At 39.9% G+C, this 21,953-nt stretch overlaps 1 protein-coding gene and 1 long non-coding RNA gene across 3 annotated transcripts in view; both read left to right on the top strand.

Moving 5' to 3' along the window:
• Positions 1-21,953, top strand: part of LOC136884657 (uncharacterized) — a 578,112-nt gene that overhangs the window by 37,063 nt on the left and 519,096 nt on the right. Inside the window, exon 2 of one of the 2 annotated variants that reach the window (XR_011018937.1) lies at positions 567-1,656. The exons of the other annotated variant lie outside the window; for it this stretch is intronic. The gene's annotated coding sequence lies outside the window, so the exon portion shown is untranslated. Of the gene's footprint in view, positions 1-566; positions 1,657-21,953 lie in introns of those variants that run through there. 2 annotated transcript variants of the gene reach the window in all.
• LOC137502950 (uncharacterized) lies at positions 8,068-13,139 on the top strand. Its single transcript, XR_011018945.1, has 2 exons — positions 8,068-8,169; positions 9,467-13,139. It is a non-coding gene; the product is annotated as an uncharacterized lncRNA (long non-coding RNA).

The raw sequence follows: 21,953 nt of genomic DNA, 5'->3' as shown, positions 1-21,953 counted from the left end.
ATTCTCCTTCTGCTGTGAGAAAACGCTCTGCATCCCTTTGCTCTACTTTTGAAGCCTCCATTTCACTGTTTTCAGCATGACTGGGTGCACGTGTTCGCTCTGTCGTCACGTGGTGTGTACCCATGTCCCTCCAGCGGCGAGTTTAGGACTTCAGCGCTGTCATAAGGACCGCACTTTCGTCCACAGGCAATTGCATTACGATCCTTTGAGAGCGTTTCATTTTATAGCTTCCGGCTCGTTTCTTTTTGAATGGCCCCCATATGAAACAGTATATTCTGTGTTTATACATAGAGGATATCCTGTTGTTCTTGTTGTTGTTGATGGTGGTGGTGAAAGATCTATGGCACGGGTAGTGCTTCAGTTTCTAACCCGACAGTGGAACCAAGGACCACCTACCATCCTCAGATTGATTTAGTTGCAAATGATGGAGGATAGTGGAGACACTTATTTAATTCATGGAGAGTTGCAGACTGCAGAGGTGTAACTGTCTATAATGTTCTTGTACATGCCAGTTAGGAAAAAGGTAACAATTGTAATTATTATGATGTTTCTTTGTTTTGTTTCAGACAAACAGAAGATTGTGAAGGAGAACCGCCAGATTCCTCACGATGGAGCACAAGATGGATAACGACTTCAGCTTTGTTCAGATGTTCATCGATGGAGACGATTGCCATGAGAACTTGCTCACTGAAGAGGATGTGTCTGAAATTGAGCAATATATCCTTGATCAGATTTATGCTAACCGAGGGAACCAACCTTACCCTCAACTGAGAGGATACGTGTTCAGTGATATGGAAGGGGCACTTATCATAAACTCCCATGTAGATAGCGTGAGTTGGCTGGAGCAAGTGATCAAATCTTATGAAAAGAAAGCACTCAGAATTACAAATGTTAATGACAGCCCTCAATATACCACTGAAGTGGAAGCTTCGGTCCCTGAATTAAACAATGCACTAGAACTTTTAAAGGCTGATAATTTTGGTCTGCAAACAAATGTGTGGAGAATCGAGAGTACTGTTACCAGAAATACTAATTCCAGTTCTAGTTCTAGCCGGAAATACTCGAAAGTGACTCTTCTCATTGATGAGCGTGGGAGGATGACGCTAGAAAAAAGTAATTTCAAATTGTTCCTGGGAATTACCGCAATAAGGTTTACACTTCTTTCCAGCGTAAAGAGATGTGGCACTACGGGGCAATTAATACGCGTTGATAAGGCACAGAGGTGGCCAAATTATTAGACTAAAGCTTGGAAAATTTTCCTGGGTAGCCTTACAAATGAAAATTAAACATGCATGGGCCTCAATACTTTGAAATTAGCATTTGACCCTCTTGGGAATACTTTCAATGAGTGTTTGGCAACTATATTTGATGTAATTGTTATGGTGCCTAATTCGTACCAAAGTTTCTGTCAATGTAATTTTTGTTGTAACTGTTTTCTTCTTCACAATTGCCCACACATTCTCAATGGGGGTTCATGTCCGGGCTGTTTCCGGGCCACAAAAGCACCGAAAGGTTTTGATCACTGAGGAATTGAGTCACATTCTTGACCGCATGACAGGGTGCAGCGTCATGCATGAAGACACAAGTTTTCCCCAACTAATCCCTTATCTGAGGCAAGAGACGCTTCTGAAGGGCATTTATTTATTGGTCCTGCTTCACGGTACGACATCACACTCCACTGTCTGTTGTACGCACTGCTGATGAAATTCTTCTTCTGGCTTCCTACGAATGCACTGACTCCATTCAAGTGAACATTGTTAAACCCATGATACAAGCAGGTAACTTTTGTATACATATCTTCTTCCAGTCGTCTGTAGACGAACCTCGTAGGCTCTTTGCCCATTCCAATCTCTTTTTTGTCATACCTGGAGTGATCTTCTGGGTCGTCTAGATTTCAATACGCTATTGCACAATGTTCTTCTTACAGTTCTAGCAGATACATCTACGCAGCTACTCTTAGATTATTGCTAGTAGCTGAGCGATACTTTCGTGATATTGAAATCAATTTTCGTACACTTCTAGGACTTATTTTCCTTTTTGTTGTGACTGGTAAACCTCGTCATTTTCTTCCATTTTCTTAATTTGACTAACCGTTTTTTGTGAAACATTAAATCTTGTTGCTATCTCCTGTTGTGTGTAATATCCTTCAGCAAGCAGCAACATTTTCCTTGGCATATCAATTTTCCTCCCCATAACCTTAAAACTCTCATGATGTGTTATGCACTGCCTTTTAATCACGTCGCAAATATAGGTTTAAATATCTCGGCAAAAAGCACCAGAGCTCTGCTCATGGGATTAAGTAACAATAGTAAGTAAACAATCACTAAATTCTTGGTAAATATCAAACAAATCATCGCATGTGCACGGAACTAAATACAGTCCTTGAGACAATAGACAATCAATTGTAACAGTGTTGCCAAACTATGAGGCAGAAAATCTTAAATACATTATCCAAATGTCCCTATATCATTGTAGCATCTCCAGAAACACAAATAAATGTGTACTCAGCAAAATTGAGTAACAGATTTCCAGACTTTTAGGCTAATAATTTGGTCACCTCTGTAGCGCAATAGCGAAAGTACTACTAATGACTGATGAGGGAACTCTTAGCACAGCTGCAAAGTGGTGAACGTTTTGAAACGCATCCAAACTGTCTTAAGGGCGCTCCTTGATGATTTATAGAGGAACGGAGCACCTCCAACCTCAAAGTACAATATTTTAAGAACACATTCTTATTGAATTCTACATCAAATTAACCCAAAAGCCTCCCTGAAAATGTTAACGACGGGAAAATCCACTGTTGGGAACTTACAGTAAAACGATGAAATCCAGGATCTGCTCAGCGTGTCGTTAAACAGCTCTCATGAAGTGCCGTCAGTTTATCCTGAACTACACAGCACTAAGTGGACAACGAACTTCTTGCGTGACTGCGATGGTAAGTCCTAGAGCATAGAATGTATACATCTGATTTGAGAATGTGGGGGGCATTGCGGCCTCTTTGTCGAAGTGAACGACGCTTTACAACACAAGAGAAGGCATCCTCTGTGCCAAAGAACGATCACCGTGTGGTCGAGGGTATGTTGAAGTAACACAGACAGGTTCAAATTATAGCCATTAATGTTTATACATAAATGTTCACTGAATTAATGTAGCCTGACACTAATTATAGCCATTATTGTTATACATCCTGAGTACTTGTACTAATGTTCACTGAATTAATGTAGCCAGACACTAATTATAGCCATTATTGTTATACATCCTGAGTACTTGTACTAATGTTCAGTGAATTAATGTAGCCAGATACTAATTATAGCCATTATTGTTATACATCCTGAGTACTTGTACTAATGTTCACTGAATTAATGTAGCCAGACACTAATTATAGCCATTATTGTTATACATCCTGAGTACTTGTACTAATGTTCACTGAATTAATGTAGCCAGGCACTAATTATAGCCATTATTGTTATACATCCTGAGTACTTGTACTAATGTTCACTGAATTAATGTAGCTAGGTACTAATTATAGCTATTACTTTTTATATATCCTGTGTATTTGCAGTAAGGTATGTCGAAGTAAAGTAGGCAGGTGCAATATTTGTAACGGTTACTTTTTAAGCGTGTACTTGTAATAACAAAGGAAGTATCAAAATAAATAAATAAATACATAAATATGAAGTTTTGCAGTGAGAATGATGCACGGTAACCGAAGACGTGCATGGAACCCCAGCTGGGTTAAAGAATTCTGTACTTACATTTTCTTATATTCCTTAGAACGTTTCTTTATCAAGTTTAAGGAAAACTGCCAACAGCTAGATCAAGGTCGTTTGCTCTCTCCAGCGAGCTGGCCCCAGTGACATTCGAGTCGCTTGCTACTCGCGTGCGCATTAAGCCTCGCTCTAGATTCACAGCATCTTACGGCGGAGAGCTTACGTACATGTTAGTTAACAATCCAAGTCTTGCTAAGACTATTTTATGAAATCAATTGTAATAAAAGTATTTATTTTAATTTAGGATTTTGGCATGTATAAAGTTTTTGAGAGCGATTCGCGTGTAGAGTATGTTTTTCGATGTCCGGCCCTGCGGTGTAGGGGGCAACGTGTCCGTCTGTGGCCCCGGACTCGATTCCCGGCCGGATCAGGCATTTTTAATTGTAATTGATTAATATCCCTGCCCTGGGGACTGGGTGTTTCTGTCGTCCTTAACGTACCTTGCCTCACATTCAACACTCTACAGTTCAGCCATTTCACTTACACGCAGGTTCCTCTCAAATGGTGAAATTAATGGCAAAAGATCTTCATAGGTCGACGCCACGAACAAATATAATTTTTAAAAAATGATTTTCGATGCACGCGGATTTTTTAATTACAATTGGTTTTACGTCGCACCGACACAGATAAGTCTTCTGGCGACGAAAGTAGTATAATACAGGGATTCGGCGGCCGCCACCGCCATCGGGCTCCCAGAGGCCTCCTCCTACACCGCCACCCGGGGGTCCTTCCCAGCGGCCCACTCCTCCTCCTCCTCCCGGGAGCATTCCCAGGGGCCTGTTCCTAATCCCGCGGGAAATTTGAATCGGTAAACAAAGCCACGTGCTTTTTGACAGCTATCATCGACAACAACGCATCGCTAACCTCAGTACTGCCATCTTGACGGGCCTAAACCTCAGTGGTACCAACTTAACCTAACTAGCGCGAGATTTGAATCGGAAAACAAAGCCACGTGCAGCTGTCATCCGTCATCTTTAATCAAGAGAACACCAGTCTGCCCTCTTTCGTCAGCTGTCATCCGCCAACTTTAATCTACAGAGCACCGTGCTGCCCTCTTTAGCTAGATACCTTTGAAATGTGGTGGCGGCAATTTGAAAAATTCTACATTCTCTTGTTTGGAAACAAACCCATGCGCTTTTTTGATAGCTGTCATCCGCCATCTTTAATCAACAGAGCACCGTGCTGCACTCTTTAGTTGAAATGCGGTGGCGGAAAATTCCACGTGCTCTTGTTTGGAAACAAATTCCACGTGCACTTCAGCTGTCATTAACCTTTAATCCAGAGAGCACTGTGCTGCTCTCTTTCGTCAGCTGTCATCCGCCATCTATAATCCAGAGAGCACCGTGCTGTCCTCTTAATCAACAGAGCACCGTGCTGCTATCATGCGGGCAATTTCGTCAGCTGTCATCCGCCATCTTTAAACTACAGAACAACGTGCTGCCCTCATGCAGGCAATTTCTACGTCACAGCTGTCATCCGCCATCTTTAATCTACAGAGCACCGTGCCGCACTCTTGCGGGCAATTTCGTCAGCTGTCATCCCCCATCTTTAAACTAGTGAACACCGTGCTACCCTCATGCGGTCAATTTCGTCAACTGTCATACGCCATTTTTAATCAACAGAGCACCGTGCTCTTATCATGCGGGTAATTTCGTTAGCTGTCATCCGCCAACTGTAATCTACAGAGCACCGTGCCGCACTCTTGCGAGCAATTTCGCACACTCTTTGTGGTGGCGGCCCGCCATCTTTAATCCAGAGAGCACCGTGCTGCCCTCTTGCGTCAGCTGTCATCCGTTATCTTTAAACTACAGAGCACCGTGCTGCCCTCTGTAGTAGCGGGCAATTTGAAAAATTCTGTCAGCTATCATCCGCCATCTTTAATCCAGAGAGCACCGTGCTGCCCTCTTGCGTTAGCTGTCATCGCCATCTTTAATCTACAGAGCGCCGTGCTGCACCCTGTGGTGGCGGACAATTTGAAAAGCAGCCATCTTTAATCAAGAGAGCATCGTGTTGGCATCTTTATTCTTTGACATGTGGTGGCGGCAAATTCCACATCCGCCATCTTTAATCGAGAGAACAATGTGCTGCGCTCTTGATCGTAGTAGTGGACAATTTTAAAAGAACATGTCAAGGAATACCTTTGTTCTAAGAGAAAAAAGACTACAGTTCTGAACGGCTTGCGTAAGATAGCAATGGTTATAACCTCCTTTTCCTTGCTCTGTTGAGGTATAGCTTTATCGAATACTTGAAGATTATATTACAAAAGAAGTGATTAAGAATATAATCGAACACTGTACTCGATACAACATATGATCAGAACATTGATTGATGTGTTTGGGGTGCACCTTCGTTCTAAGAGAATCGAACCCGAGACTGCCGGGTGAGAGGCAAGCACACTAAACCAAACCGTAGGAGCCGGTAATTCTCTTTCTATATAATAATAATAATAATAATAATAATAATAATAATAATAATAATAATAATAATAATAATAATAATAATTTCGTGTGGCTATTTCTAGCCAAGTGCAGCCTAAAAATAAATTCTAGTCTTGTTACATCAGGAAGGGTAACTGGCTAAATCCTTCTCTTTCAGCGTCAGGAAGGGCATCTAGCCGTAAAACGGATTCTTGCAATTTAAAATCTTGCGTCAGGAGGGTGCACTCGGCTGTAAAACATATTTTTAATCCCGGTCCTGTTACGTTAGGAACTGCATCTAGCTGTAAAACAGGAGCTCCTGACATTTACAGTGTTAAGCTTTAGGAACAGGCTATGTGCTCACACCGGGTTAAATCATTTGTTGTTCGATTTTTGTTCCGCTGCTTAGAACACTGTCTTTGAGGATGTATCAGTGCAGTCAGTCAGAGTGAGGTACAGAATGCATGCGTTGACTGAAATTGTACCTAACCTTCAGCGAGGACATTGCGTGCATGATAAGCTACTTGTAACTCAAAGAGAATTCTCTTAGTCGTGTTAGTAATTCCTTCTAGTGTAAGTTCTTAAGATAAAATATTATGATTGTACGGAGAGGATATAACCTAGTGCCAGCACATAGCCTACTCCTATCGAAAGAGCCTGCGCGGTACCGGCATATAGGCTACTCCTGTTGAAGGAGCCTGTACAAGGTTTAACGTCCCCATCAACAGCATTATATGCCCTTACTTAATGCTAGCTTTTTGCACACCCTCTAGTTATTCGAAACGGCCTAAGAATGTAATATGCAACAGTAGGATCGCCTCCATCCGACAGATGAATCACCCTCAACACTCTAGTACCCGCAATCATTCTCGTTACTTCGGGAGATAGCGGGTTCGAACCCCTACTGTCGGAAGCCGTAAAAATAGTACATCCTAGGCGGGAACCTGCGCGATCGTCACAACGTGCAATTACATGATCTAGCTGGATGCGGTCTTAGCTCAATACCTTTAAGTACCTACAGGTAAGGAATACCGCGGATGTCGGCTTTTTGCTTAGCTTAGTACCCTCCCGTTTAAGTTCAAAGGTCGAGGATCGCGCGCTAACTTTCCTAGGTTCGATCCGCTGCAGAACTCTTAAATTCTGACAGCAGGTTCGGTTCCGGCTTAGTGCTTAAACACGTCAGCCTGCAGAACTCAGCGTAAGGCACTCAGGAGAGCTCTTGTTGCATAAACATTTCTTTCTAACTGTACTGCAAACGTCTGCAACTATCACATCAGCTTGGTGACAAGCAGCGTATTTACTCGGTGCAGCCTGTGTCAAGCGCTTACAGTTCTCTGTGTGCGTTTATTGTGTGCACATCCTCTACGTTCTTACCTACCGTCTAATTACCTTCTGCTGTGAATATTATTCTTCAGTTTACAGCCTTCAACTTAACGTAAGCCTAAACTGTTAGTTAGTGTTTGCAAAGCAACTTCTAAGCTACGTAATAAACATATTTGAGTTAAAGATAGCTAGGCTAGCTGACTTACCCTACACTACATTCATACATTTTTGTTCTTTTTAGGTACAACCAGAATATTATCGTTCGAGCTACAGGCTTGAACGTGCACATTTTATTTATCCGAGTAACAGTTTGCAGTCTGCAGCGCGTACATTTTAAGGTATGTTTCGAACTTTTTTATCGATCTTATATGTTTACATTGTTTTTAGCATTCTAGGATAGGAGAATTAGAAGGCATAGACATAGAAGAGGTTAATATTGTAATTTCAAACTCACGACAATGTCTGACCTCTATAGGTTGAAACTTGGTTTCTTCCGAACATCGCAACTCTAGGCTAGCTGACTTACCCTGCACTACATTCATATATTTTTTGTTCATTTTAGGTACAACAAGAAATCTTATCGTTCGAGTTACAGGCTTGATGTGCACATTTTATTCATCTGAGTAACAGTTTGCAGTTTGCAGCGCGTACATTTAAAGGTATGTTTCGAACTTTTTCTATCGATCTTATATGTTTACATTGTTTTTAGCATTATAAGATAGGAGAATTAGAAGGAATAGACATAAAAGAGGTTAATCTTATAATTTCAAACCCACAACAATGTCTCACCTCTATAGGTTAAAACGTTGTTAGGTATAGAACATTCATTTCTCTCTGTCTGCTTTTCAAAACTCACGACAATGTCTGACCTCACTAGGTTGAAAATTGGTTTCTTCCGAACATTTTTAACAACATGAGTACTTCTACTTTGTTAGGTATAGAACATTCATCTCTCTCTGTTTGCTTTCCAAAACTCACGACAATGTCTGACCTCTATAGGTTTAAACTTGGTTTCTTCCGAACATTGCATCTTTAGTCTAATCTTTATTGATAAATAGATGTTCTCTTCAATCCTCATGCTATAGAAGAGGTTAATCTTACAATTTCAAACTCACAACAATGTCTGACCTCTATAGGTTGAAACTTGGCTTCTTCCGAACATTACAACTTTAGGCTAATCTCTATTGATAAATAGTTGTTCTCTTCAATCCTCATGCTGGTTGACCGTTATTAATTGAATTTTCTTTTTTTCTTTGCGACTCGAGGGAAGGACATTGAGTTACTATAGTTTTAACAACAAGAGTGCTTCTACTTTGTTAGGTATAGAACATTCATCTCTCTCTGTCTGCTTTTCAAAACTCACGAAAATGTCTGACCTCTATAGGTTGAAAATTGGTTTCTTCCGAACATTGCAACTTTAGGCTAATCTCTATTGATAAATAGTTGTTCTCTTCAATCCTTCTTGCTAGTTGATCGTTAGTAACTGAATTTTCGTTTTTTAATTGCGACTCGAGGGAAGGATATTGAGTTACTATAGTTTTAACAACAAGACTTCTTCTACTTTGTTAGGTATAGAACATTCATCTCTCTCTGTTTGCTTTTCAAAACTCACGACAATGCCTGACCTCTATAGGTTGAAACTTGGTTTCTTCCGAACATTGCAACTTTAGGCTAATCTCTATTGATAAATAGTTGTTCTCTGTAATCCTTCATGCTGGTTGATCGTTATTAATTGAGTTTTCGTTTTTCCATTTCGACTCGAGGGAAGGATATTGAGTTACTATTGTTTTAACAATAAGAGTGCTTCTACTTTGTTAGGTATAGAACATTCATCTCCCTCTGTCTGCTTTTCAAAACTCACGACAATGTCTGACCTCTATAAGTTGAAACTTGGTTTCATCCGGACATTGCTACTTTAGTCTAATATCTATTGATAAATTGTTGTTCTCTTTTCAGAACTTGAAGACATCATGTTTCCCTGCTCGCAGTGTCACGTGACATTCGGAAGTCGAGATAGCCTGACAGTTCATATAAAATCGAATCATCAGCAGGTATCCGATACGTTACACTGCGGGTAGTGCAACGTTACGTTTATAAGGCGAGATGCTCTCAAACGGCATTTAAAATCAAAACACCGTAGCATAACATCTGCTTTATGTGAAGTTTGTGGGGTGTATTTCGCTCATGCAGAGCAATATCAGGCTCACTTAGCAGAGGTACATCAGGTATCTACTTACAACTATAACCCTCAGGTAGTAGGAAAAAAGCGTGTAAATACAGATGTATCCGTAGAAAGTAGTAGTCGTAAAAACCAAGGAAAATGAAGAACTTCAAACGATTCACTGTGAGTACTGTAATACTGATGTACTATCTTCACATTTTCAGGGTCACTTACGGAGTAATGCGCATAAAAATAATGCCTATAGAAGTGGTAGTAATACAAACATGGAGGAAATTAATACTGGATTTAAAAGTAGGATTTCTAGTTGCAGAATTCGTACTAGTCAGAAGTTTCAGAGTACTGAAAACTTTTTGAATTGCATTCAACCGGATGTGCAACAGCTTCTTAACAAAACTTTGACCAATCATGATTTATTTAAAGTTAATTTCGAACTTTTTGCGTTGTATATTAAGAGCACAGATGAATCCGAAATAACTGACATTAAATCACTTAATACGAAGAATTTTGTAGTAAGTCAGTCACCCGATTTTGGTGATGTACTTGGGATATCTCGAACATTATTTCAACTAAGAGCGAGGAATTTCAGGAAAAGGAATCAGGGTGGGCTTTAGTTGAAATTTTGTATCTAGAAGTTAACATCAATAAGTACAATCCCATGCGAGGTTCATCGTACTGCACCCTTGAAAATTGGTTATTGGTTTGTGTGGAAAGAATATTTTATTACTTGAGTGGAACCATGCATAAAATTGTCGTCCAGGAAGGTGAGTTCAACTCTGCACTATCTGATAGCCAGCAGGAAACAGGTTTTCCCGTGCCGTGTAAGCGAGTCTGGGTTTTTTTTGTGCCTTGTTGAAGACAACAGAAGGGTGGCACGTGGACAGGAACCCGACCAGATTAAAAGCGATCAATACTTTGAGATTTTGACGTCATGATATTTAACCAATTGAATCGCAAGGTTAGCCCGATCGCAAAATCTCAGCCAATTAAATTTAATTAACAAACACACCTACGTCTTGAAGAAATAAATACCCATGTACTTGGGAAAATCTTTCTCATTCTATTCTGCTCATTCTGCTCATTCGGCTCATTCTGTTCTGCTGGAATAATTGTATGAGCACATGTGTTATTGGAAACGACGTATCCGACGTGGAATATTACCAGCATTCATTGAGGAGAGACGATAAATTTTCTGCTTCTGAGGAAATTTTGTGACGCCGAAATATCGGAAACGCAGCAGTTCAGATTTCTTTAAATTTATAAATCTGAAGAAAATTTTTAAAGTAGGTAAAAACTGTGCCATCTTGAAGAATCGAGTGTGTGTTGAGTACTTTTTCTAAGACGGATTTTTTAGTTTCAGCTTTCACCAGAAGACGCAAGATTCCTAGCAGTCCTGAAATACTTTGGAAGAATGGAATTTCAGCATTACGACGGAGTTTGTAATTGTCCTAAGTCCTCGCCTGCTGCAGCCATGTATCATTAAAATGTGAGGCATAATTCAGCCCGGGAGAGAATAACATCGGAGATGGAGTTTGGTTAAATATTCACTGATCATCAACCGAGTCCAGAAGCCAAGTCTACTACAGCTAAGATTTTAAATTATACTTTTCTCTATTTTCTGTTGTAATAATTATGTAGACGTAGTCCTTGCTTGGATATTTGAAATAATTTCTAATAGTCTTTGTAGTTAGGAATTTCACTCTTCTTTCACTGGTGTTGGTAGATTTGATGTGTGTGAGAGTGTATTTGGGACCTATAATTTGTTCTATGTGAGTGAGTGCTTCGTGACATGTTCTCACTGTCCCATGATAAGTTGAGGAAAGTGTTAAAAATATTTGACCCACGCGATAATAATTATTAATTTATAAATTAATGATGGAATAATTTTTGAATTATTTGGGACAGAATATCGACGTGTTCTGTGAATTTAGGATTTTCCCTTGATGTTTCGTGGTTTACCATAGATTCGAGATAGGATAGAGTCATCTATGATTTCATTAAACCATAGCCTGCGATGACGCGACCGCGCGCGTATAATAATAATAATAATAATAATAATAATAATAATAATAATAATAATAATAATAATAATAATAATAATAATAATAATTGGCATTATTACGGTCTAATAGAATGTTTAAAGGTCATGAGTGTAATTATTGCTGTGCTTATAAGTGATTAATGTGTGCTATATTGAGGTAGATGTTGGCCTGGAATATTGGTCGTGGCTTGAATGTCCACAAATTTTGCATTTACTGTTATTGGTATTTTTGAGACTTGTAAATGGATCTTAAGATAGGATTTTATTTGTGTGTCCATTACATGAGTCAGTTAAGGAAGAGAGTGTGTCTTTGAACATAATTTCTTCTTATGCAGCACATGTTGATCAATAATTTGTGATAATAAGAGATTAAAAATAACGCAGTCGTGACTCATAGACCGTATGCGCGAATGTTTATTTATCTGTGACTGTAGGCTGTTCTATGGAATTTTAGTGACGATTTCTACTGTAAAATTATCCTGGAACATCGCTGTGGAATTTATTTCATTGGAAAAGTGATAATCCTGTCACAATCACACGTCAGACGATCGTAATGGTAGCCCTTGCCTGATATGGTCATCGAGAGAAGCTCTCATATTTCAAATAAAATTTAAAAATAAAAATAAAGAGATAGGATTCGATAAATTTATTTAATAATATCACCGTGGACCAAAGCTTGAATGTGAGATGGATGAATGACTGATTTTGTTTGTAATTGTGATTTCCATGGTTATATTTCGTCATGTTATGTGTACGCTGTGCGCGTAAAGTTTCGATTATTTTGTTGTTTTGTGGCGAGCATATTTGGCTCAGTTATGAATCTTTAAGTAATTTTATGACGGAATAAGATAGATTAGGATCTTTGCTTCGAGGGAAAATACTTAAGCAAGGATCGCGTCATTGAACTAAGCTCACAAAATGTAAAATGTCTAACGCTACAATGCGAGAAATTTAAGTCTTTATTGTGAGTTGTGCACAACACTAGGTCAATTGACATAAAAATAAGAATCAAATGAGATGGATATTGAATTTCAAAATAATTTTATTATATAATTTGAAGCTTAAATAATTAATTGAAATAATATTTAATTAATAAAAATGAGTTATTGGATTTTTCGTGTGAGGTAGAATTTTGACTCACGGTTAAATGAATCGCAGAGTATTGTCAATTTAAATTATAATTCAGAATTTTGATATTTTGAGATAGGATTCTCTCAAATAATAGTTCATTTAATTTTCTAAGACAATTCATTAAGACCCACTTTCGTATCTTTACAGAATGAAATTTTATGGAGAACTGTGAGGTGAATTCCAGCAGGGAAGAGATAAATAATTTATTTCAAGATTTTGGAAAATATTTATTGAGTCTGGAAAGTGCTAATATTTTATTTAATAAATGTTAAAACCCATTTCTTTTTAGTGTTTTCATTTGTCGTCAGTCCTTAGATTGTCCCTGCCCTCTATAATTTAGCGTCGCCTGTAAGCGAACGTTCCGCCTTTGGGAACTTTTGCCTACCGGCTGAGCTGCCCGGCAAAACGGGGGCAGTACATCGAGCTGCCGGTATGGATTCAGTGAAAAGAAGCTGTTGTAAACATCCAAAACGATGACGAGGCATGTTTTGCATGGGCGGTGGTGTCGGCTTTAAATCCTGCTAAATCAGACGTAGCTAAAAAACATCATCGTATCCACACTATTCAACGCAACTAAATTTAGATAGCATAGAATTTCCTATGCAGTTAAAGGACATTAAGCGCTTTGAAGAACTAAATAATATTAGCATTAATGTGTATGGTGTAGACAAAAAGTCTGTAGTAGGTCCTCTGTATTATACATGTCATAAGAAGAGTACTCATGTTAACTTACTCTATATCGAAAACAGTGAGAATAGCCACTTTTGCTGGATTAAAAATCTGAGTAGACTAGTTGGTAGTCAGTTGTCAAAACATGATGGTAAAAAGTGGCTATGTGATGGATGCTTGCAGTATTTTAGAACTGAAGATCAGTTAACGAACCATTCCAAGAATGACTGCAATCATGTACATATAGAGATACCTACTACAGGCAATAATTTTTTAAAATTTACAAATTATAACAAGCAGATGTGGGTACCTTTCGTGACTTACGCAGTCTTTGAAGCTATCCTCAAACCATGCAGCACATGCTCGCCTAATCCTGACAACTCTTTCACTAATATTACGCACATGCATGTCCCGTATAGCTTCGCATATTACATCAAGTGTGGTTATGATAGTACACTTAACACGTTAGAGCTGTGTCGAGGACCTGATGCTGCTAAAGTATTTTTAGAAAGACTTGAAAGTGATGCAGTACGTCTTGGTAGTATTCTAAATAGTAATATTCCCATGAAACCACTCACCGTAATTCAGTTAAATGATCATGAACATTCTATAAAATGTGGCATCTGTGATGGGGAATTTACGGAAAATAACCCTAAAGTTTTTAATCATGATCATTTAACTGGTTTCTACAGATGTCCCGCTCATAATAGCTGTAATCTTAAGTATAGAGTTCCAAAATTTATCCCTGTAATTTTTCATAACTTATCTGGTTACGACACACATTTTATCGTTTCACAATTTGGAGCTTCAGATGAAGAAGTAGATATAATCCCTCAGAATAAAAAGCGGTACATTGTATTTACAAAGTGTGTAAAAGGAGATGAGGAGCATTCTATAAAACTGAGATTCCTTGACTCGTTTCTCTTTATGGCGAGTAGCCTCGATAAACTTTCTAGTAATTTTCGACGCGTTTTTCCTGAAGAAGCGTAGTTTAATTTACTTCGGCGTAAGGGTGTTTTTTGTTATGAATATCTTGACTGCTTAGAACGCCTCGAAGAACGTGCTTTACCATCGAAACAATCATTTTACAGCTCGCTGAATTCAGCGGATATTAGCGATGATGACTATTGACATGCACAACATATCTGGGAGCAGTTCCACATTCAAACGCTAGGTGAATACTCAGACTTATATTTAAAGACGGATGTACTTCTGTTAGCTGATGTTTTCGAAAATTTTCGCTGTGTTTGCAAGAAAACCTACAGCCTTGACCCATGTCAGTATTTTACAGCGCCTGGGTTAAGTTGGGATGCCATGTTAAAATACACGCAGGTGAATTTGGAACTGCTAACCGATATTGATATGGTGCACTTTATAAAATCGTCCATTCGAGGCGGTCTAAGTCAGTGCAGTGGGCGGTATTCTAAGGCAAATAATAAGTACATGCCGAGTTTCAATTCTAGTCAGGAATCTCAGTATATTGTTTATCTCGATGCTAATAATCAGTATGGGTGGGCGATGAGTCAGCATCTACCGGTGAGTGGTTTCCGCTGGCTAACGAAGTGCGAAATTAATAATTTACAGCTGCACGCCCTAGGCGATGAAGCTAATAAAGGCTAATAAAGAGTTACACACTTCTCATAATGACTTACCGTTCTGCCCTGAAAAAATGAAGTCCCCGTACATCGCATCTACGACGAAAATGCTCATTGCTAATTTGTGTGATAAATCTAAGTATATCATTCATGACCGAAATTTAAAACAGTGTTTGCAGCATGGTTTGCAGTTATCCAAAATTCATCGCGTACTAGAATTTAATCAGTCACCGTGGCTAAAGCCATATATTTTTTTGCTAGGGGCTTTACGTCGCACCGACACAGATAGGTCTTATGGCGACGATGGGATAGGAAAGGCCTAGGAGTTGGAAGGAAGCGGCCGTGGCCTTAATTAAGGTACAGCCCCAGCATTTGCCGGGTGTGAAAATGGGAAACCACGGAAAACCATCTTCAGGGCTGCCGATAGTGGGATTTGAATCTACTATCTCCCGGATGCAAGCTCACAGCCGCGCGCCTCTACGCGCACGGCCAACTCGCCCTGTGAAAGACATATATCGATCTGAACAATAATTTAAGAACAAGTGCAGTTAACGAGTTTGAGAAAGATTTCTACAAGCTCATGAATAACAGTGTGTTTGGTAAGACTATGGAAAATGTTGACAAACGCGTTGATGTAATAATTGATTACAAACTGGGAAAATATTAAGAAAAGGTATGGTGCTAACTATTTCATAAGTAAACCAAATTTCCACAGCTGTACCATCATACATGAGAATTTAGTTATTATACAGATGAATCGTGTTAAGGTTAGGTATGACAAACCTACCTACGTCGGCTTTGCAGAACTTGAATTGGCTAAAACACTCATGTATGAATTCCATTACGATTATATGATGAAGAAGTACGCTCTTAATGCGTAATTGCTCTACACAGATACCTATTCGTTTATTTATCAAATCAAAACTGATGATTATTTCAATGATATAAAGCCAGACTTGGGTAGGTTTGATACAAGTAACTATCCTGCAAATAATCAATATCATCTACCGCTAGTGAACAAAAAGATTATAGGTAAAATGAAAGATGAATGTGCTGGGAATATTATCGATTCATTTGTAGGTACCAAATCCAAGTCATATTGCACAAAACTCTTAAATGAACTGCAAATAAAGAGATTGAAGGGGATTAAAAAGAATGTAGTTCAGAATCAGCTAAGTTTTGAAAACTATAACAATTGTATTAAAAGTAATCCACCTATTTTACATAAGCAAATGTCTGTCATTAGAAGCAAGAAGTATCAGTTGTAAACTCATTTAATTAGCAACGTAGCCCTTAATAATGATGATTGCAAACGGTTTGTCATTTCAAATTCTACGAACACTCTAGCCTGGGGGCATAGTAGTACTGATAGGTACTACTTTACATAAAGCAGATGTGTGTAAACATTATGCTAGAGGTGTGTACTTTGTAATATATACGTTAAGCTGTCTTACATCACAATTCACTGTACATATTGTATAAAGATAGGGAGAGGTATGTTGAGAGCGAAGTACAGCAAATGATTCAAGTTTAAACTTATACATACAAGAATTGCGGCGAGAATAGGAAAAGTACGCAAACATCACCACAGTAAAATGATTCGGGATAAAACTTGTACATACAAGATGTAAATATATAATGTAGAAATGGCATATTCTTTTATTTTAGATTAGGTATTGCCTTCTTTCTGCTCCTTATTTGCAAGATAGAGTTTTGTTCAATACTATATAACTCAAGGAAGAAGAGTAAGTATGTCAAGAAAGAAGGAGATGAGCAGATTCGTAAGTATGTTATCGTCTAGCTCATGTTGGAAAGAGAATTTTGCTTTTTCTGAACAGCGTTTGATTCTAGTCTTGCAATGCAGTGTTCAACAACATCGAACTCTATTATGTATATATGATTTTGAACGGTAGTATGTGTTAAAATACGGAACAATGAAATTTTTATCTTTAAACGGTAGTATGTGTTCAAGGCTAAACTTGTACACTCTTGCTTTTGCAATGCATGTTCGATAGAGATGTGCCTTGACAGAGGAAGAAGAGCAGCTTAGTAAGTATGTTGAGAAGATATTTTTTCTTTCTAAACAGTGTTTGATTCTAGTCATGCAATGCAGTGTTCAACAACATCGAACTATAGGTTTTCTAACAGCAGTATGTGTTCAAGTCTAAACATGCATCACTGCAGGTACGCGATATGTGTGCTGTCTTATGCATAAGATCGCGTTGAATGTTCGATAAAGCTATGCCTTGACAGAGCAGGGAATGGGAGGTTATAACAATCGGTGCTCTCTTGATTAAAGATGGCTGCTAAGCATATTACCTAGCACCACATGTCAAAGAATAAAGATAGCAACTCGATGCTCGATGGCGGATGTGGAATTTGCCGCCACCACAAAGAGTGCAGGACTGAGCTCTCTTGATTAAATATGGCGGATTACAGCTGACGAAATTGCCCGCAAGAGTGCGGCACGGTGCTCTGTCGATTAAATATGGCGGATGACAGCTGTGACGTAGAAATTGCCTGCATGAGGGCAGCACGGTGTTCTGTAGTTTAAAGACGGCGGATGACAGCTGACGAAATTGCCCGCATGATAGCAGCACTGTGCTCTGTTGATTAAGAGGGCAGCACGGTGCTCTCTGGATTAAAGATGGCGGATGACAGCTGACGAAAGAGAGCAGCATGGTGCTCTCTGGATTAAAGATGGTAGATGACAGCTGAAGAGCACGTAGAATTTGTTTCCAAACAAGAGCACGTGGAATTTGCCGCCACCACATTTCAAAGGTAAGTAGCTAAAGAGGGCAACACGGTGCTCTCTGGATTAAAGATGGCGGATGATAGCTGTCGAAAAAGCGCATGGGTTTGTTTCCAAACAAGAGAATGTAGAATTTTTCAAATTGCCGCCACCACATTTCAAAGGTATCTAACTAAAGAGGGCAGCACGGTGCTCTGGAGATTAAAGATGGCGGATGACAGCTGACGAAAGTGGGCAGCACGGTGCTCTCTTGATTAAAGATGACGGATGACAGCTGCACGTGGCTTTGTTTACTGATTCAAATCTCGCGCTAGTTAGGTTAAGTTGGTACCACTGAGGTTTAGGCCCGTCAAGATGGGAGTACTGAGGTTAGCGATGCGTTGTTGTCGATGTTAGCTGTCAAAAAGCACGTTGCTTTGTTTACCAATTCAAATTTCCCGCGGCAGGAGGAGCAGGCCCCTGGGAAGGCTCCCGGGAGGAGGAGGAGGATTGGGCCCCTGGGAAGGCCCCCCGGGTGGCGGTGGAGGAGGAGGCCTCTGGGAGCCCGGTGGCAGTGGCGGCCGCCGAATCCCTGTATTATACTATTGACGAAGTCATGGGGAAGGGCTAGGAGTGTGAAGAAAGGGGCCGTGGCCTTAATGAAGGCACAGTCCCAGCATTTGCCTGGTGGGAAAATGGGAAACCATCTTCTGGGCTGCCGACAGTGGGGTTCGACTATCTCCCGGTTGGAAGCTCCCATAACCACTCGGCCAACCCGCCCGGTGGAAAAATATTTAGCTTGCCCGGCGTAAACACAGAGCCAAGCGCGAAGTACAAGAATTTTGTGGTTGCTGTGTACCAGGTGGATTTGCCTATAATGGTGGTATATTGCGAATTTTCGTAGCGTTCCTCTTGGATTGTAGGTGAAGTTTTCGTGAATTATGTGGCTTTCTTCGTGAATGTAACAGTGGTATACGTCGAACCTAGTTTCTTCATGCTGTAGGCTCAGTAACCGAGTGAAACTTATACCGCAATATTATATCAAAAAGAGAGGTACACTCAATAATAATCATATGCTGACCCATGATTGTTGCATGTTCATTTATTTCACACTTCTTTATGCAAATGGCTTCTATCAGCCTCATCTTCCCATATTTACCTATGTATGTCATGTATGGTATAGTAGAGCGCAGCACCTACTGTCTCTAAACTAGTGATGGGCTAGCGACGGAATCGAGTAGAAGTACAATCGAGTAACGTGCTCTTAGAATCGGTACCGTATACTCGACTCCAGACTCGAGTCCACGCATACTAGTGTCGCTATCTGAGGATAAGTCTTAGAACTATAATCTATTGTACTGGAGTGCACGGCTTTCAGGATCACCCACAGCATATTTTTGTGAAATGGACTGCAATATGTTTGCTGCTGATGATTGGTTTTGTTGAGTCATCGGCCGTCAATAATTTGATTGTTACGATAATTATCATCATAGGCAAAAAATTCATGACTTACTAACAAGGTGAAGTAGGACCGAAGATGAGCGTGGGATGGGGACAATTTCCACACTGAGTACCACACCTTTTCTAATGTCGATAACGGCAGCATTCTATTATTATTTTTATTATAATTATTACCTTTTTTACGGTGCAGCCTGGAAGTAGACACCAGGGATTTGTTGATAGCTATGAAATATTATTCCCGGGACGCCCTTTTAGGAAAACGTGTGCGAAATAATAACGATTTACTGCCAGAGAAATGTATTGCAAAGATACATATGTAGGGCGTTCAGAAACATATAATATGTGCTGTAGTATCACTTGGCTGAATGGTCAACGTACTGGCCTTCGGTTCAGAGGGTCCTGGGTTCGATTCCCGGCCGGGTTGAGGGTTAATCGCTTCTAATTAATTCTCCTCTTCATATTCACATAACATACTACACTACCAATCACCACAGAAACACGCAATAGTGATTACATCCCTCCATAAGGGTTGGCGTCAGCAAGGGCACCCGGCCGTAAAACAGGGCGAAAATCCACATGTGCGACACAGTTCGCACTTTTGACCCCACAGGTGTGGGAAAAGCGGTAGGAAATAATACTAATAAGAGGAAAAATTATCACTTATTGGTATTGTATTCCATTCTGCATAAATAACATGCAAATCACACCTGATTTCTACTTGATTAAATCACATAAACCAGTGGCTAAGTGGGGTGCTCCCTTTAATACCTGAAAAATCGGTCGAGTTGGCGGTTCGGTTAGGGGCGCGCGGCTGTGTGCTTGCATCCGGGAGATAGTGGATTCGAATCCCACTGTCGGCAGCCCTGAAAACGGTTTTCCGTGGTTTCCCATTTTCACACCAGGCAAATGCTGGGGCTACGGCCCTTTCCTTCCGCCTCCTAGGCCTTTCCTATCCCATCGTCGCCATAAGACCTATCTGTGTCGGTGCGACGTAAAGCCACTAGCAAAAAAAAAAGCAAGTACTGCAGGCTAATGTATATTTCTTCAGACAACACACAAAGGATTGGGTTCAATCAACCTTTAAATGACAATATTAGGGTTGTAGGCGTCGATCATTGTTGCTCTACATCATGTTTCCTTTGTGAGAGAGAATTGCTGTAGTTACAGAACCCTGTTACAACTGTGAGGGCTTCGATCACCGTTGACCAGCAACGGACCTAGACATACATACATACATACATACATACATACATACATACATACATACATACATACATACATACATACATACATACATACATACATACATACATACATTATCATTATAGACTGTTATGCCTTTCAGCGTTCAGTCTGCAAGCCTCTGAGAATTTACTAAACGTCGCCACAATCCTCGATTTGCAACTAGTGTTGTGGCCTCATTTAGTTCTATACCTCTTATCTTTAAATCGTTAGAAACAGAGTCTAACCATCGTCGTCTTGGTCTCCCTCTACTTCTCTTACCCTCCATAACAGAGTCCATTATTCTCCTAGGTAACCTATCCTCCTCCATTCGCCTCACATGACCCCACCACCGAAGCCGGTTTATGCGTACAGCTTCATCCATCGAGTTCATTCCTAAATTAGCCTTTATCTCCTCATTCCGAGTACCCTCCTGCCATTGTTCCCACCTGTTTGTACCAACAATCATTCTTGCTACTTTCATGTCTGTTACTTCTAACTTACGAATAAGATATCCTGAGTCCACCCAGCTTTCGATCCCGTAAAGCAAAGTTGGTCTGAAAACAGACCGATGTAAAGATAGTTTCGTCTGGGAGCTGACATCCTTCTTACAGAATACTGCTGATCGCAACTGCGAGCTCACTGCATTAGCTTTACTACACCTTGATTCAATCTCACTTACTATATTACCATCCTGGGAGAACACACAACCTAAATACTTGAAATTATTGAACTGTTCTAGCTTTGTATCACCAATCTGACATTCAATTCTGTTGAATTTCTTACCAACTGACATCAATTTAGTCTTCGAGAGGCTAATTTTCATACCATACTCATTGCACCTATTTTCAAGTTCCAAGATATTAGACTGCAGGCTTTCGGCACAGTCTGCCATTAAGACCAAGTCGTCAGCATAGGCCAAACTGCTTATTACATTTCCACCTAACTGAATCCCTCCCTGCCATTTTATACCTTTCAGCAGATGATCCATGTAAACTACGAACAGCAAAGGTGAAAGATTACAGCCTTGTCTAACCCCTGTAAGTACCCTGAACCAAGAACTCATTCTACCATCAATTCTCACTGAAGCCCAATTGTCAACATAAATGCCTTTGATTGATTTTAATAATCTACCTTTAATTCCACAGTCCCCCAGTATGGCGAACATCTTTTCCCTCGGTACCCTGTCATATGCTTTCTCTAGATCTACGAAACATAAACACAACTGCCTATTCCTCTCGTAGCATTTTTCAATTACCTGGCGCATACTGAAAATCTGATCCTGACAGCCTCTCTGTGGTCTGAAACCACACTGGTTTTCATCCAACTTCCTCTCAACGACTGATCGCACCCTCCCTTCCAAGATGCCAGTGAATACTTTGCCTGGTATATTAATCAATGAGATACCTCGATAG

The sequence above is a fragment of the Anabrus simplex genome, chromosome 13 (assembly GCF_040414725.1).
Source record: "Anabrus simplex isolate iqAnaSimp1 chromosome 13, ASM4041472v1, whole genome shotgun sequence".
In the NCBI taxonomy this organism is placed as follows: Eukaryota; Metazoa; Arthropoda; class Insecta; order Orthoptera; family Tettigoniidae; genus Anabrus; species Anabrus simplex.
The sequence above is the reverse complement of the archived record's forward strand: the minus strand, read 5'-3'. Positions and strand labels throughout refer to the sequence as shown.